The following is a 14593-nucleotide window of genomic DNA, read 5'->3' on the forward strand; positions in this document are numbered from 1 at the left end:
ATGTGTCTTAACCCCTTTATAAGATAATAAAATCCTCGAAGGCAGTTATTTTTGTCTTATTTATCTTTTTATTAATCATCATCCCTACACAAACTATGTCCTTAAATCTTCCGGCTGACTAAATGCACATGATTCCCTCAAGTTGTCTCCAAGGACTTGAACTCAGTTGCTAAGAGTGACATTCCAACTAACAGGAGAACTTCTAACTCAAATTCCAATTGGTTATGACCTTGAAGGATTCCAGGTAAAATATCTCATTGCTCCTTAAATAAGGATCTATAGAGGATCCAGCAGGTAGACACAGTCACAAGGGATCATCAGTTTTTTGCTGATGATTTACATGAAAACACTGTCCTTATTGCTAAACAGATAGGAATACATGGATAAGACAAAATCCCATAGATTGATTACATAAAACACTATTCCTCACTTGGAGTAGACTGTTGTATACTGTTTACCACCTTGACAATTAAGACAATTCACTGAGGTGTCTTAAAACAAAAACAACAAAAAAAGAGCAGAAACAAGATCTTGTCTTACGTGATGGCTAGACCTGGGTTTCAACAGCTAAGCACTCAGACTTCAGGGCAAATGGATCTGGATTTGAATCTCCGATCTAGCTGTGTGACCTCATCAAGGTAAACAGGGTAAGACTCAGTTTCTTCCTCTGTTTGGGGGGGATAAATGTTAGTTTGGAGGGACTAAATGAAGTCATTCATTCACATGAATAATTCACACAGTGTGTTTTAAGTGATAGTGTTCAGTAGTGTCCGACTCTTTGTAGCCCCATGGGCTGTAGCCCACCAGGCTCCTTTGTCCTTGGGATTTTCCAGACAAGAATACTGGAGTGGGTTGCCACTTTCTACTCCAGGGGATCTTCTTGACCCAGGGATTGAACATGAGTGTCTTGTGTCTCCTGCATCAGCAGGCAAATTCTTGACACTAGCAACCCCTGGGAAGCCCCATGAGCATGAGTGACAACCCTTCAGTAAATGTTGGTTATTATTGTTATTATAAGGAGGTAAGATTAGTACTTAGAAAGCTGAAAATGAAAAAAAACTCATCAAAATAATGCAAATAGGCTTCCCTGATGGCTCAGATGGTAAAGAATCTGCCTGCAAAGCACGAGACGCGGGTTTGATCCCTGGGTCAAGAAGATCCCCTGGAGAAGGAAATGGCAACCCACTCCAGTATCCTTGCTTGGAAAATCAAATGGACAGAGGAGCCTGGCAGGCTACAGTCCATGGGCTCTCAAAGAGTTGGACAGGACTGAGCGACTTCACTTTTAATGCAAATACCCTAAAGAATCATGCTGCTGTCACCAGAAGGTCACATGGAGCTCTGTAGATCCTCAGAGTCGGGTTACAGGAAACAGGCAGAAGTCTGGGGGGCAGCCAGCAAGCCATGAGAAAGCCACTGGTCTCCAGAATCAAAAAGACTGACCACGTGATCCCCAGTCCTAAGACTCTGTGTCCCCAAGTGGACATTACAGTAAGAGTTCAGACGCTGAAGAGCAAGAGTGAGGCCCAGTGATGGTGGTGGAACCAAGGAGGCGTCAGGCTGCAGAAGGGGCCACTTCATCAAAATGAGGCACACGACTCCCAGCCAATCAGATGTCCAGAGGGAAATCACTCAGAGAAAATTAAATACACGGATCATGTACAAGCCTTCCTCATGCACAGTGACCTGCTGACAGGAGGCCTTTAATAAATGTCAGTGTTGGCATCACGGTCTTGCCTGTGGATGTATGAAGTGGGCCCCTGACTGTCTGGGCCCATCTCTAGCCCAAGAGTCTCGTGCTTTGGAGTCAAAGGGAGTATATCTCCTTGAAATCTTGTGCTTGGTTTTTGCAGAAACTGGTTCTCTCCCACTTATCAGAAGCTGCCAGGCGAGTGTGCCCAAAGAAGGTAGGAGAAGCAACAAGGCTGCCTGGGTAAGGAGCTGTTCCCCATGCCCCATGGTCACCATCCCTTTCAGCTCCCATCCTGGGGCAGGAGGGTCCCGTGTGACTGTGGGGAAGCGTGGGTGTTGAGAGGAGTTGTGTCCAGCTCTGAGGGTGGCCAGGAGAGGCAGGAACAGGGGCCAGGGGGATCTCATCCAACTCGGTAACTCTTTTCAATTAGGAGCTTTCCAGATCAAGGACTTGCTCAAGTTGCCATCAGCTATGATGATGCAACCGCTTTTTGAAAGTTAAACAAGTTTATTTTTAACAGATAAGACAGAAGGCAGGTGTGTTTTAACCTGTACTTGTTTCTTTATTAATGCTACACATTTTTACCGGCATTGGAGGATTTTAAACTCTGTCCTGCCAAGCTCCATAGATCTGTTTTTGGAAAAGGAACCCCCAGCGGGCACCCCAGCAAAGACACTAACTCAGCCTCAGTCTCTCTGTGCAATGAACGCTTTCACATTGCGAGATTCCTTATAAACTTCACTTTATGTGGAGGTCAACCACCAAATGAGTCATCTCAAATGAGTCACATTTGAAAAGACCCTGATGCTGGGGAAGATTGAAGGCAAGAAGAGAAGGGGATGACAGAAGATGAGATGCTTGGATGGCCTCACTGACTCAGTGGACATGAGTTTGAGTAAACTCCAGGCGTTGCTGATGGACAGAGAGGCCTGGCATGTGACAGTCCATGGGGGTCGCAAAGAGTTGAACATGACTGAGTGACTGAACTGAACTGAACAACCACCAAAATCCTAAAAGCACTGGCTGGCATAACAGAGTCTATGCTAATGATCGACACAGCCACACCGTCCTTGCTGTAACACAGTCGCTCACACCAGCCTGGCACCAGGTCACATGCCTTTCTTCTCCCAGTGTCATCTGGGGACCCAAGTAACCTCAGGTTCTGGGACACACGTGAAGGCTCAGCAGAGGCGGGTGCTCCTGGTGGTTCTTTTGAAGGTTAAAGGTTTCCTTCTTCCCCCTCAAAGCACTGATAACCCACCCGCTCACGTCATAAAGACTCTGCCACCCAGTGTGGGAAGGCTGCTTATCGGGCCTCCACCCTGGGGCTCTCCTCAAGAACAAAGAAGCCCTGTGGAATGCTGCTGATGCCTTTTTTTTTTAAACCAACCCTCAAGGCTGAAGATGGAGGAAGTCAGACGGCTGTCCATCCCCACCCTCCCCAAGCCCAGCTGTGGTCATGAAATGTGCATGGCCCACACCGAAGAAGGGTCTGAAATAAAAAGGCTTTGATGATGAGCGAGGTCCCCTTAAGTGGGGCTTTGATTCCCAAACAGCAGGTGACAGCTGAGTGTGGGGACTAGGTCCAGAGAGACTCCGTGGACAAGGGATGTGCTCTGGACAGACTGAACAGGAGGGGTCCCAGCCCCTGGGCTCATCCTTTCCACGATACAGTGAGACTGAAAACACATGGCCCCAGGGCCAAATGTGGCTGAATTTTTATAAATAAAGTTTTATTGGAACATGGCCAAGCACCTCTGCTCTCACACTGTAATGGCAGGCTTGAGTAGCTATGACGGAGACCTTATGGCCAGCAAAGCCTCATGGGTTTGCTATCTGGCCCTTAACAGAAAACATTTGCTGGCCCCTGGCTAAAGCTTAAGACATCCCGAGAGAGTTCAGTGGTTGTTTCCCAGGCCTGAGACAAGCACGCAAGGAGACACACCCTTTATGTGAGGGGTAACGGGGGACTTACCATTCAGTTTTATATGACAGCACCAGATCTGTGCCATTTTTAAAGACTTTATATTTTTAGGGAAGTTTTAGGTTCATAGAAAAATTGAGGAGAAGGTACAGAGCTTTCCTACATCCCCTGCCCCACAAATGCAAAGTCTCTTCTGTTAGCAACATCACTCACTGGAAAGATACTTTTTTTTCTTTTACCAAAGATCAACCTACATTGACACATCATAATCACCCAAGGTCCGCAGTTTACCGTACGTTTCATCCTTGGTGTTGTGCATTCTAATTGTTGTTCAGTCACTAAGTTGCATCTGACCCCATGGACTGCAGCACACCATCCTCCTCTGTCCTCCACTATCTCCTGGAGTGTGCTCGAATTCATGTCCATTGGGTTGGTGATGCTATCTAACCATCTCATCCTCTGCTGCCCCCTTCTCCTTCTGCCTTCAATCTTTCCCATCAGGGTTTTTTCCCAATGAGTCAACTCTTCAAATCAGGTGGCCAAAGTATTAGAGCTTCAGCTTTAGCATCAGTCCTTCCAATGAATATTCCCAGTTGATTTCCTTAGGACTGATTGGTTTGCTTTCCTTGTAGTCCAAGGGATTCTCAAGTGTTTCCTCCAGCAACACAATTCGAAAGCGTCAATTGTTTGGTGCTCAGCCTTCTTTATGGCCCAACTTTCACATACATACATGACTACTGAAAACACTCATATACACTCTCAAGGTTTGGACAAGTATATAATGACATAATGACATTAATATATACAATGGCATTGATAAATATACAATGACATGTATTCATCATTATAATGTACATAGTATTTTCACTTTCCTAAAAATTCTCCATATTTCTCCTATTCATCTCTCCCCTGGCAACGACTAGTCTTGTCTTTTCATTGTCTCCATAGTGTTGCCTTTTCCAGAATGTCGTATAGTTGGAATGATACAGTATGGAACATTTACAGATTGGATTTCTATCACTTAGTAATATGCATTTGTTTCCTCTGTGTCTTTTCATAGCTCATTTTTTTTAGTGCTGAGTAATATTCCACTGTATGGTTGTACCGCAGTTTATTTATCCATTCATCCACTAAAGGACACCTTGGTTGCTTCTGAGTTTTGACAACAATGAATAAAGCTGCTATGAATATCCACTTGCAGGTTTTTGTTGGATACAAGTTTCAACATCATTAGATATCTAGAAGTGCAACTGCTGGATTGAATGATAAGAATACATTTAGTTTTGTGAGAAACCTTTAGACTGTCTTTCAAAGTAGCTGTACCATTTTGCATGTACACCAGCAATGCATAAGTGTTTCTGTTGCTCCACAGTCTTGCCAACATTTGGTGTTGTCATGTTCCAGATTTTGGCCGTCCTAATATTATAGGTGTATAGTGAGTCTGTGTCATTTTCCCTGGCAGAATTATACTCTCTAACTTGTGCTGTCATGAGCTGGGTGTTGTCCAAAGGTGTGTCCTGGCCAACTTGGAAGCTCTTGGAAACTATCAAAAGGCATTCACTGGTCCTTTAAGGATATGTGGCACGTAATTAAGGACTGGGGCAGGGGGCACTATCCATGAAGGTGTGGGCAGGTATCCCCTGAAACATTGCTACACATCCCAGAGTACAGGAAAGGCAGCATCCCTGATGAGCCCAAGACTAGTATTAAGTCCTTTGGCCTCTCAAAGTGTCCCTTGGCCTCTCAAAAAAAAAACAAAGATGGTGGGACCGTTGGCCCAAGCCTTTCTTCCTCCCCATCACTCCCTATCCCTCTTTTCCAGTTTACACAGGGAGAGGTAGGTAAAGTGAATGAAATCATCTCCCAGACCATAGCCCTAAGGTCAAGAAGTTAAAGGTCAAGCAGAGGGTATGGACTTTCTCTTTGGATATTTTTCTTTTGCCAGCTTGGCTGAGTTCCCAGATCGCCTCTCCTTGGCTTTTCTAAGCTCTCTTTGTTTTGTCCCCATATGATTGAGATTAGAAGCTCACATGTTCCAGTAGTCATGTATAGATGGAAGAGTTGAACCATAAAGAAGGTTGAGCACCAAATAATTGATGCTTTTGAACTGTGGTGCTGGAGAAGGCTCTTGAGAGTCCTTTGGATAGAAAGGAGATCAAGCCAGACAATACTAAAGGAAATCAACCCTGAATATTCATTGGAAGGACTAATGCTAAAGCTTTAATATTTTGGCCACCTGATGTGAAGAGCTGACTCATTAGAAAAGACTCCAATGCTGTGAAAAATTGAGAGTAGGAGGGGAAGGGGATGGCAGAGGATGAGATGGTTGGATGGCATCACCAACTCAATGGACATAAGTCTGAGCAAATTCTGGGACAGGGAAGCTTGGCCTGCTGCAGGACTTGCAAAGAGTCGGACATGACTTAGTGACTAAACAACAACAACAAAAGAAAGTCACATGTGAGCGTTCCTGATCTTTGGGTGGCCTGGGATGGACATCCAAGGCCAACAATGTCTCAGCTTCAGAATGAAATGGTTTCTCTGGCCTAATCTTTCAGGCTAAGGTTGGTTCACCAACTGGTTTAAACTTTCTCAGCCCAAAGACTCTGCTGGAGCTTAGCATGTGGCATCAGAATTATAGCTAATGACACACTGATCTCCTGAGATTGTCCTCTGTGTATATGCCCTCAGAGACCTCATGGGCAGGGGAGAGGTAGAATTAGGGTAGTTCTGAGTCCACTGGCCCATAATCTCATACTCTGACCTCCATCCCCACACATACCAACCCTACCTCAGACAAGAATTCTCCATCCACAGCCCAGAGTAGACCTCAACTCACTGTCCACTCCTTTCTAAGCACAGGATGAGGATGGTGCCCAAGGAAGGTCCTATTCTAAAGCTGCAAGGGTTCTCTCTTTTAGCAACTCAAAAATTTTGTCATAAAAAGAGATGCAGAGATTTTTGTCATAAAAAAGAGATGCAGAAATGAGAATTGCATTTGAGTGATGCCAAAATACATTTCAAGCTCATTTTCTGAGACTGTAAAATCCTTTCTGAGAAGCTTTGTAGGAGCTTTCTGTGTCACTGAGCTGATCTAATCCAAATTACTAGATTGTTTTCTGTTCACCCATCACCTTTCTCAGCAACGCTCAAGAGGACAAAACAAACAAAAACACCACTGGGAAGCAAATCGAACATGTCATAATGCACAAGGCAGCATCCATCTGCACCAGACATCAAGGATGATGCCCAGAGCACCTCCCCAGTGGTTCCCTGGGAGAGCAGACAACCTCAGAAGGGCCCGCACCCCAGAATACTGCACGACCCATGCTGAGGTCTCAACACAATCCCCCTGGGAGAGCTTGATGTGCTTATGAACACCTAAGACCTCCTGGACGTGAGGTACCCCACATCCGAACAGGCCAAAAGAAGGGAGCAGCCCCAGCACCTCCAAGCACTGGCCATTTGTGATGTCATCACTGGCCCAGGTTGCAAGTGAATGCTTCCATTATTTATCTTTCCTGCAAAATAAAAGATTCCGGAACTTGAAGTTTCTTTCAGTAATCCAAGTAAAAGTAAATACAAAACTAGCGAGTTCCATGAGAAATAGCTTCAGGACAATGAAACTAAGATTGACGTCCTTCAATTCCCCATGGCAGGATCATCACCAAGCCCCCATCAGTCCTCAAAACAGGGATAAGTGACACCGATTACTTTCCTGATAGAGTTTTGATTTTGTCCTCATGGGTGAAAACGGGGTAAATAAATAGGAAGGCTGCCTTCCAATTCCCCAATAAAATAAGGCTAAACAAGAGCATGGTTCAATCACCTTCAAATAGATTGGCAAAAAGGATGGAGTTGTCAAAATGAAGAAGGACAGCATGTGTATATCAATTATTCTGCTTTTTGTCGGTGTCCTATTTACAGTGGTCAGCACCTTCTGAACTTGAATTTGCTCATCGCTGGGGCTGAAGTCTGGAGAAAAGCTGGGGGGAGGGGAGGCCAACCGCTTCAGTAAGAGCTCATTGTTGCCTGTAGCTATTTCCTGTGTTTTCTTCCTGGGCCAAATACCAACACACCTGTGTCCCCAAGAAAAGGCAGAGACTGTATAACCAGCAGAATAAGCAGGTTTTCCTCCTGCTGTTCTCGATGGATGGCTTATTCGTGCAAGCAGAAACATGACGCTCCAGTTTGCTTTCTAAACAAATGCTACCCACGTCTATCCTAAACGTGACTGCGTGTAGAAATACCTGGGGGGCTTACTATGTATATAAATACAAATTTCTAGGCCTCCCTACCTGAGATTCTGGTCCAGTTGGCCTCCCTGGTGCCCAGGAATCTGAATGCTGAGAAAGCACATCTGGTGACTTGAAGTACTGGAGTTCAGATGGTAAAGCATCCGCCTGCAATGCAGGAGACCCGGGTTCGATCTCTGGGTCAGGAAGATCCCCTAGAGAAGGAAATGGCAGCTCACTCCAGTATTCTTGCCTGGAGAATTCCGTGGACAGAGGAGACTGGCGGGCTACATGTAGTCCATGGGGTCGCAAAGAGTTGAACACAACTGAGCAACTAACATTCTAGCAAAGTTCACTGTTGTTCTTTAGTCGCTAAGTCATGTCTGACTCTTTTGCAACCCCATGGGCTATATAGCCTGCCAGGCTCCTCTGTCCATGGGATTTCTCAGGCAAGAATACTGCAGTGGGTTGCCATTTCCTTCGCCAGGTTATCTTCCCGATCCAGATGGGTCTCCTGCATTGGCAGGTGGATTCTTTTCCACTGAGCCACCTGGGAAGCCCTGCTTCCTTACATCAGCACCCTAGACTAGATAAAAAAAGAACCTGGAAATCATCTAATTCAGCCTCTTTGTTCTGCAGAGAAATAACATGGAATCTGAGAGATAAAACGTGGCTTGATCAGGCAAGGCTGTGGCACTGTTCACGCTCAGTGTCTCTGCAGAGAATCTCACCTCTGGACTGAATTTAGAATTAGGACAATGTTTCTGTAAAGGCTTAGAAACAAATATCCTTACAGAAAAAAAAAAAAAGAGGTTATTAGGAGTCATCTATATAGAAAGAAGCCTTTGTTCAGGAAAGATGGCTTTGAAAAAGCAAATGTTAGTGAAAGAGGCTCTATCAGAGGAAGGCCTGGGGCAAATCCGGCCGGGTGCACAAGGGCCATGCTTTGTCCAGCCATCTGCACTCTGTGTCTGAAGGCCCCTTGAAGAAGCAGGAGCTCGAAGGCTAATGGATTTTGGACTCCAAATAAAAGAGAAACAAAACAAAAGGGCTGAGGAGTCTGAAAGCAATTCTTGAGAAAGAGCCCTATTGTGTATTCCTCCCAAATGGAGCTTAATTAGACCACACACACTAATGTACCTGGGGGTCAAGGGAGGGGGCAGGGGCACCTAAAATCTTAAAATCCAATTCCTGTCTTTATTTCTAGATTGAGGAGGAAGTCTCAGTAATTTCAGACTGCCTCATTGACACTACGAGCTTCCCAGGTGGCTCAGTGGTAACAGATCTACCTGCCAATGCAGGAGATGCAAGAGAGATGGGTTCAATCCCTGGGTTGGGAAGATCCCCTGGAGGAGGAAAGGGCAACCCACTCCAGTATTCTTCCTGGGAAATCCCGTAGACAGAGGAGCCTGGAGGGCTGCAGTCCATGAGGTCACAAAGAGTCAGACACGACTGAGCAACTAAACAGCAGCAGCATTGGCACTTCACGGACCCACGGATACTAGGACAGTAATGATGATGCCCTTGGATTACCTGTAATGACATGTAAACCTAAAACTGAACAACTCTAGTCCCTGTGCCCTGTGCTCACCCTTCACCCCAATTTTTATTGAATCACAGGCTCTAGGCCTGGGACAGATTTTTCTTCTTTACCTTTCCCTTTTTGGATGCACTATGCACTCACAGGATCTAAGCTCCCTGACCAAGGATTGAACCCAGGCCCTCAGCAGTGAAAACACAGGGCCCTAACCACTTGACCACCAAATAATTCCTAGCATAGACCTTTCTGATCCTTTCATCCATGGAACCGTCAGGTTGCAACGTGCAGAGTGTGGGCTCAATGTGGACTGATAGAGACCTAGCTGAAAAGGGAAAATATAATTATTTCCATAATCTGGGGTCTTTATACTTCCTTTCCACTGAAATTGTACCCTGATCCAGGGGCCCTTGAAGAATTCTTAACAAAGTGAAATAGGACGGAGTAGGGCCTCTCATAGCTTGAATGGTAGGTGGACTGACTGAAATCTTTGAGTTCACCACGTCAATTGTTTGAAAATGTGTGCATGTCTCACTCATCCATGGATTTCTAACTACAGGGCCTATTGTGCAGAACTGACAAAGTTGAGGCCCAGTGATCTGACTACAGGTAGTTAGTGTTAGAGTTAGACATGACCCAGGTGTCCAACCTGCATCCTTCTCCATCACCATGCACCCTCAATGATGCATCTTCTTTCAGTGCTAATTTCAGAATTGTTAGATTTTTCCTGACTAAACAATGGCATCTCATCTTCCCTGTGTTTGTATGGAATTTTCTGGAAGATTTTGACATGCCTCTATAGCAGGTGCACCTTTGTGTGACCCCCAATGGGTTATGACCTGTGTAATCCCCGCCTCCTGAGTGTGGATGGAACCTGCGACTTGCTTCTGGGATGTCCTTTCCTGCAGTAGGTTGTGTTATATGAGATAATCACTTCCATGGTTATGTTACAATATGTGAGACTCCTTCATGGGCAACTAGGGTGAAAGATTGTTCTGCTTGTCTAAAGAAGTGAGCCACCAGGCTGTGAGATGGCCAGGTGGTAAGGAACTGCTGTAGCCTCCAAGTTCTGGCACTGAGAGCAGCCCAGTTAAGGGCCAGCTAGAAAACAAGACATCAGTCCTGCAGCCACAAGAACTGCATTCTGCCAACAACCACATGAGCTTGAAGAGCACCCCCAGCTCCTAAGAGGGATGCAGCCTGTGAGTCCTTGTCAGGATACATTTAATAGGAGACTTCCTGTGTGCTGTTTTCAGTCTTGCATGAATTCTATGTTCCTTAACAGCACCTGAATACAGGTGCCAGAGAGCTGGCAAGCTGGCTTTCAGGGATAATAGAAATTCATGTATCTATCTCATTTGTATGGAAATTCCATACGGTGAATAGCAGCCATTTACAAGTCTCCTCCTTTCTGATATGTAAAGTAACTTTTACAACCCCCTCTCTTGAGAATGATTCTAGCCTCTGGCTTTCTAGATGACTTGTTAGATTTTTGATCCTTGTCTCTGCTAAAAAGGGCTATCTTGTAAGAGAGTATATATATGCCCACAATCTGTTGAATAAACGCCTTTGTTCCTTCAGAGCACTGGTCCCCGTCTCTCTCTCTCTCTCTCTCCCTCTCTCTCCTCTGTCCCCTTCATGTGGCTCAGCCTCTTTTTTTCTTTCTTTCACTTTTTTATCGGTCGACTCTGTACCCCCAAGTTCCAGTCCATTAAAGGACCACAACAAGTCCTGAGTAGAGGACCCAGTTAAACCCCACCCAGGTGCCTGACCTACAGAAACTAGGAGAAAATAAGCATACAGTTGATTCTCTTTATTCATGATAGCTGCATTCTATGACATCTCGGTGAGAAATGAACTTGTGCCTTTGTTCCTGAAGAAACACAGGGCTGGATTCCTGCCAGACTCTGGTCATAACATTCTCATCAACTGATCAACAGATAACCTTGTTTTTAATGTGTGTTTCTGTTTAATATCGGAGAAGGCAATGGCACCCCACTCCAGTACTCTTGCCTGGAAAATCCCATGGACGGAGGAGCCTGGTAGGCTACAGTCCATGGGATCGCTAAGAGTCAGACACTACTGAGCGACTTCACTTTCACTTTTCCCTTTCATGCACTGCAGAAAGAAATGGCAACCCCCCCCCCCCCCAGCTGGTACAGTAGTAAAGAGTCTGTCTGTCAAAGCAGGAGGTCCAAGAGACATGGGTTTGATCCCTGGGACAGGAAGATCCCCTGGAGGAGGAAATGGCAATCCACTCTATTATTCTTGCCTGGGAAACTCCATGGACAAAGGAGCCTGGCATGGACAAAGGAGACCATGAGGCACAAAGAGTCGGACACGACTGAGCACACGTGCGCGTACACTGACATTGAATCCACAGCCAACAGCACAATCACTCAGGCCTGAATGAAGCTTATTTAACACATATATTTTTCGCCATAAGGCACATCACAGCCTTCTTGTGCTCAGGAGAGTAGACAGCACTTCCGCACACTGCTTGGAGACCACTTTAAACAGAAAAGTTACCAACAAAAAGCCCCAAAATGCAAAAAAACATGGCACTAAATAGGGCACAGAAAGGACTCTTACAGGGACAGCCATTGCCTCCGTTCACCTCTGCTGGGAATGGGTGCATCCAGTGTCTGGGATTTTTCCTCTCTGCAGATGTTTGCAAATGACCGCGAAAGCAACTGTGATGACTGATTTTTCAAGGTTGCAAATAAATCTCATTTGATCTGTATCAAAAGCTTTAGCAGACTCTGAATCTGCAAATAACAAGGATAGACTGTAGGTCTAAGCTACTGAGTTGTGGTAATTTGCTCTGTGGCAACAGCTACCTAGTTCAGTGTCTAAGTTCACTTACTCTTGCCACTTCTCAACCTACTTTACCGTTCACCGTACCCTGAATGTGACTCTTGTTCTATCTGTATGAGGACATGACATAAATCCTGTTCTTCTGACATAACCTTTCAGTGGCGTGTTTTATGGATCATTCCCAGAACTTCTCAGCATTAGGAAAGGATGAGGTGTCAGAAGGCTTTGCTGTACTTCAGTAACGTATAGTCTCTTTAACAGATACAACCCATTGCCTCAGCCTGGCTTAAATATTAGGCCAAACCCTTTTGTTTTTTGTTCTCCCTTTTTTAAGCTTTTTTATTTTGTATTGGAGCATAGCCAATGAACAATGTTGTGACAGTTTCAGGTGAACAGCAGAGGAACTCAGTCATACACATACATGTATCCATTCTCCCCCAACCCACCCCTCCCATTCAGACTGCCACATAACATTGAGCAAAGTATTTACAGCAGGTCCTTGCTGGTTACCCATTTTAAATATAGCAGTGTGTACATGTCCATCCCAAACTGCCTAACTACCCATTTCCCCTAGCAACCATAAGTTCCTTCTCTAAGTCTTCAACCAAATGGTTCTAGCCTTCTTCTTATGCTATAAGAACATTTTTTCCTTTTTCCAGGAATCTCACCTTCTCCCTCAGGGGTCACAGAACCCAAGAGCCTACTCAGCATCCATGGACAAGCCACACACAACCTAATGAAGTTCACTAGGGCGGAGAGAAAATCAGGAATGCTGTCCTGTTCTCTGGACAGCCCAGCCCTCAGTTGTTGCTGGGGCCATTGGCCTGCTCTGTGGTTCCTAAAGCCCCAGCTCCCTGGCCACCAGTCTTTTCCCCTTTGTTCCTTATCATGTGTTTGCTGCAAGCTGAATTTATACCTCAGTAAGACAGAAACAGGACTTCCCCTCTTCCAAGACTGGTTCCTCTGCACAGACATATCTGCCACAGACATACCTGCCACAGGAACTGTGATACCAGGAAGGCCACTTGCCCTGCCTTGTTCTGCAGAACTGCAGCTCAAGGACCCTGATGCCACAACTTATGGGTCAGTCTCAGCTTCTTCTTGTTCCTATTTAATCTCTAAGTCATGTCTGACTCTTTTGGGACCCCAAGAACTGTAGCCCACAAGGCTCCTCTGTCCATAGGATTTCCCAAGCAATAATACTGGTGTGGGTTGGCATTTCCTTCTCCAGGGCATCTTCCTACCCAGAGATTGAACCTGCATCTCCTGCGTTGGCAGGCAGATTCTTTACTGCAGAGCCATCTAGGAAGCCCCAGTCTCAGCTTCCTTAGCAGTAACTCAGCTGGTTGGTTGACTCACATGCACGGAGCCATCGCTCCAGCCCAGGCTCACAGGGAGGAACAGGGAGGCTCCTCCAAAGTGCTTTCTAATCTCAGTTCAGCCTTGTCTAACTCTCCAGATATGTGTCCCCCTCTCCTCATCTGCCCCTTCTCAGTCAATCCTCCAATCTAGCCTGCCCACAAAAGAAAAAAATATTCAGTTGCACAAACTAAGAAACAGTTTCTTGGAGCAGGACAAACATTTCAGGACAGCGCTGCAGGAGAAACAAGGGAACAAGATTACCCTTATGAAAGAGGAAGAGCCATTGGATTGTCCACACGGTTAGCAGTGTTTCCTCACCCCAAGGGCTAAGAGGGCTTTAGTTGCTTTCCCCTGTTGCTAGGTTAATAATTATCATCTGCTCCAATGCAGCAAAACGAAGGAGAATTAATGACCCATTTCATGGTAAGCACTCACTGCATTTCAGCACAAGCTTACAGAGTAGCCTCAAAAAATAAATTACACAGACCTGTGGTATGCTTGCAGAATGTAGGGAAGAGCCAATAAAGCCATAATTTTTCCTACTTTTAAGCCTCTGCACAAAATATATAGTTTTCCACTTCAGTTGATTTCCCCTGGGTTTCATATTGGTGGCGATTGATTTTTTTTTTCTTTTATCATTATCAATTGATGCTATGTTCTCAGATCACTGAACATTAACGATGTTCCAAGCCCATATACAGAAAGCTGTGAAATGTTAAATTTGGAGAATGAGGGACAATGCATAAACAGCATTCTGAAGCATGTTAGCACGTTCACCTAGAAAAATGATGATAATTGTAATAAATTATAACGTAATTCTGCTGAAAATTTCATTACGATATGACTGAGATTTCTTCTCTCAAAATTGATAACTGAAATGAATATTAAAGCAATAAAAGCAGAAGAAAATCATTGATATAAAAAATGTTTAATCACGGGTTCCTTCAGGCAAATAAAAAAGAACAGGACAAATCTTTGCACCAGTGACTATTGTCAACCCGATCATTAACTCATTTGCATGACTT

The 14593-nt window shown here is 45.1% G+C and overlaps 1 long non-coding RNA gene across 2 annotated transcripts in view; it reads left to right on the forward strand.

The window, feature by feature from the left end:
• Positions 1 to 280: 280 nt before the first annotated feature.
• Positions 281 to 14593, forward strand: part of LOC145507451 (uncharacterized) — a 79291-nt gene continuing 64978 nt past the window's right edge. For both annotated transcript variants that reach the window (XR_014054872.1, XR_014054873.1), the window contains exons 1-2: positions 281 to 647; positions 1854 to 1933. This is a non-coding gene — a long non-coding RNA (uncharacterized LOC145507451). The remainder of the gene's footprint in view (positions 648 to 1853; positions 1934 to 14593) is intronic.

This window comes from Giraffa tippelskirchi, chromosome 5, assembly GCF_054371585.1.
Source record: "Giraffa tippelskirchi isolate mGirTip1 chromosome 5, T2T-mGirTip1v1.2.pri, whole genome shotgun sequence".
NCBI classification, from domain to species: Eukaryota; Metazoa; Chordata; class Mammalia; order Artiodactyla; family Giraffidae; genus Giraffa; species Giraffa tippelskirchi.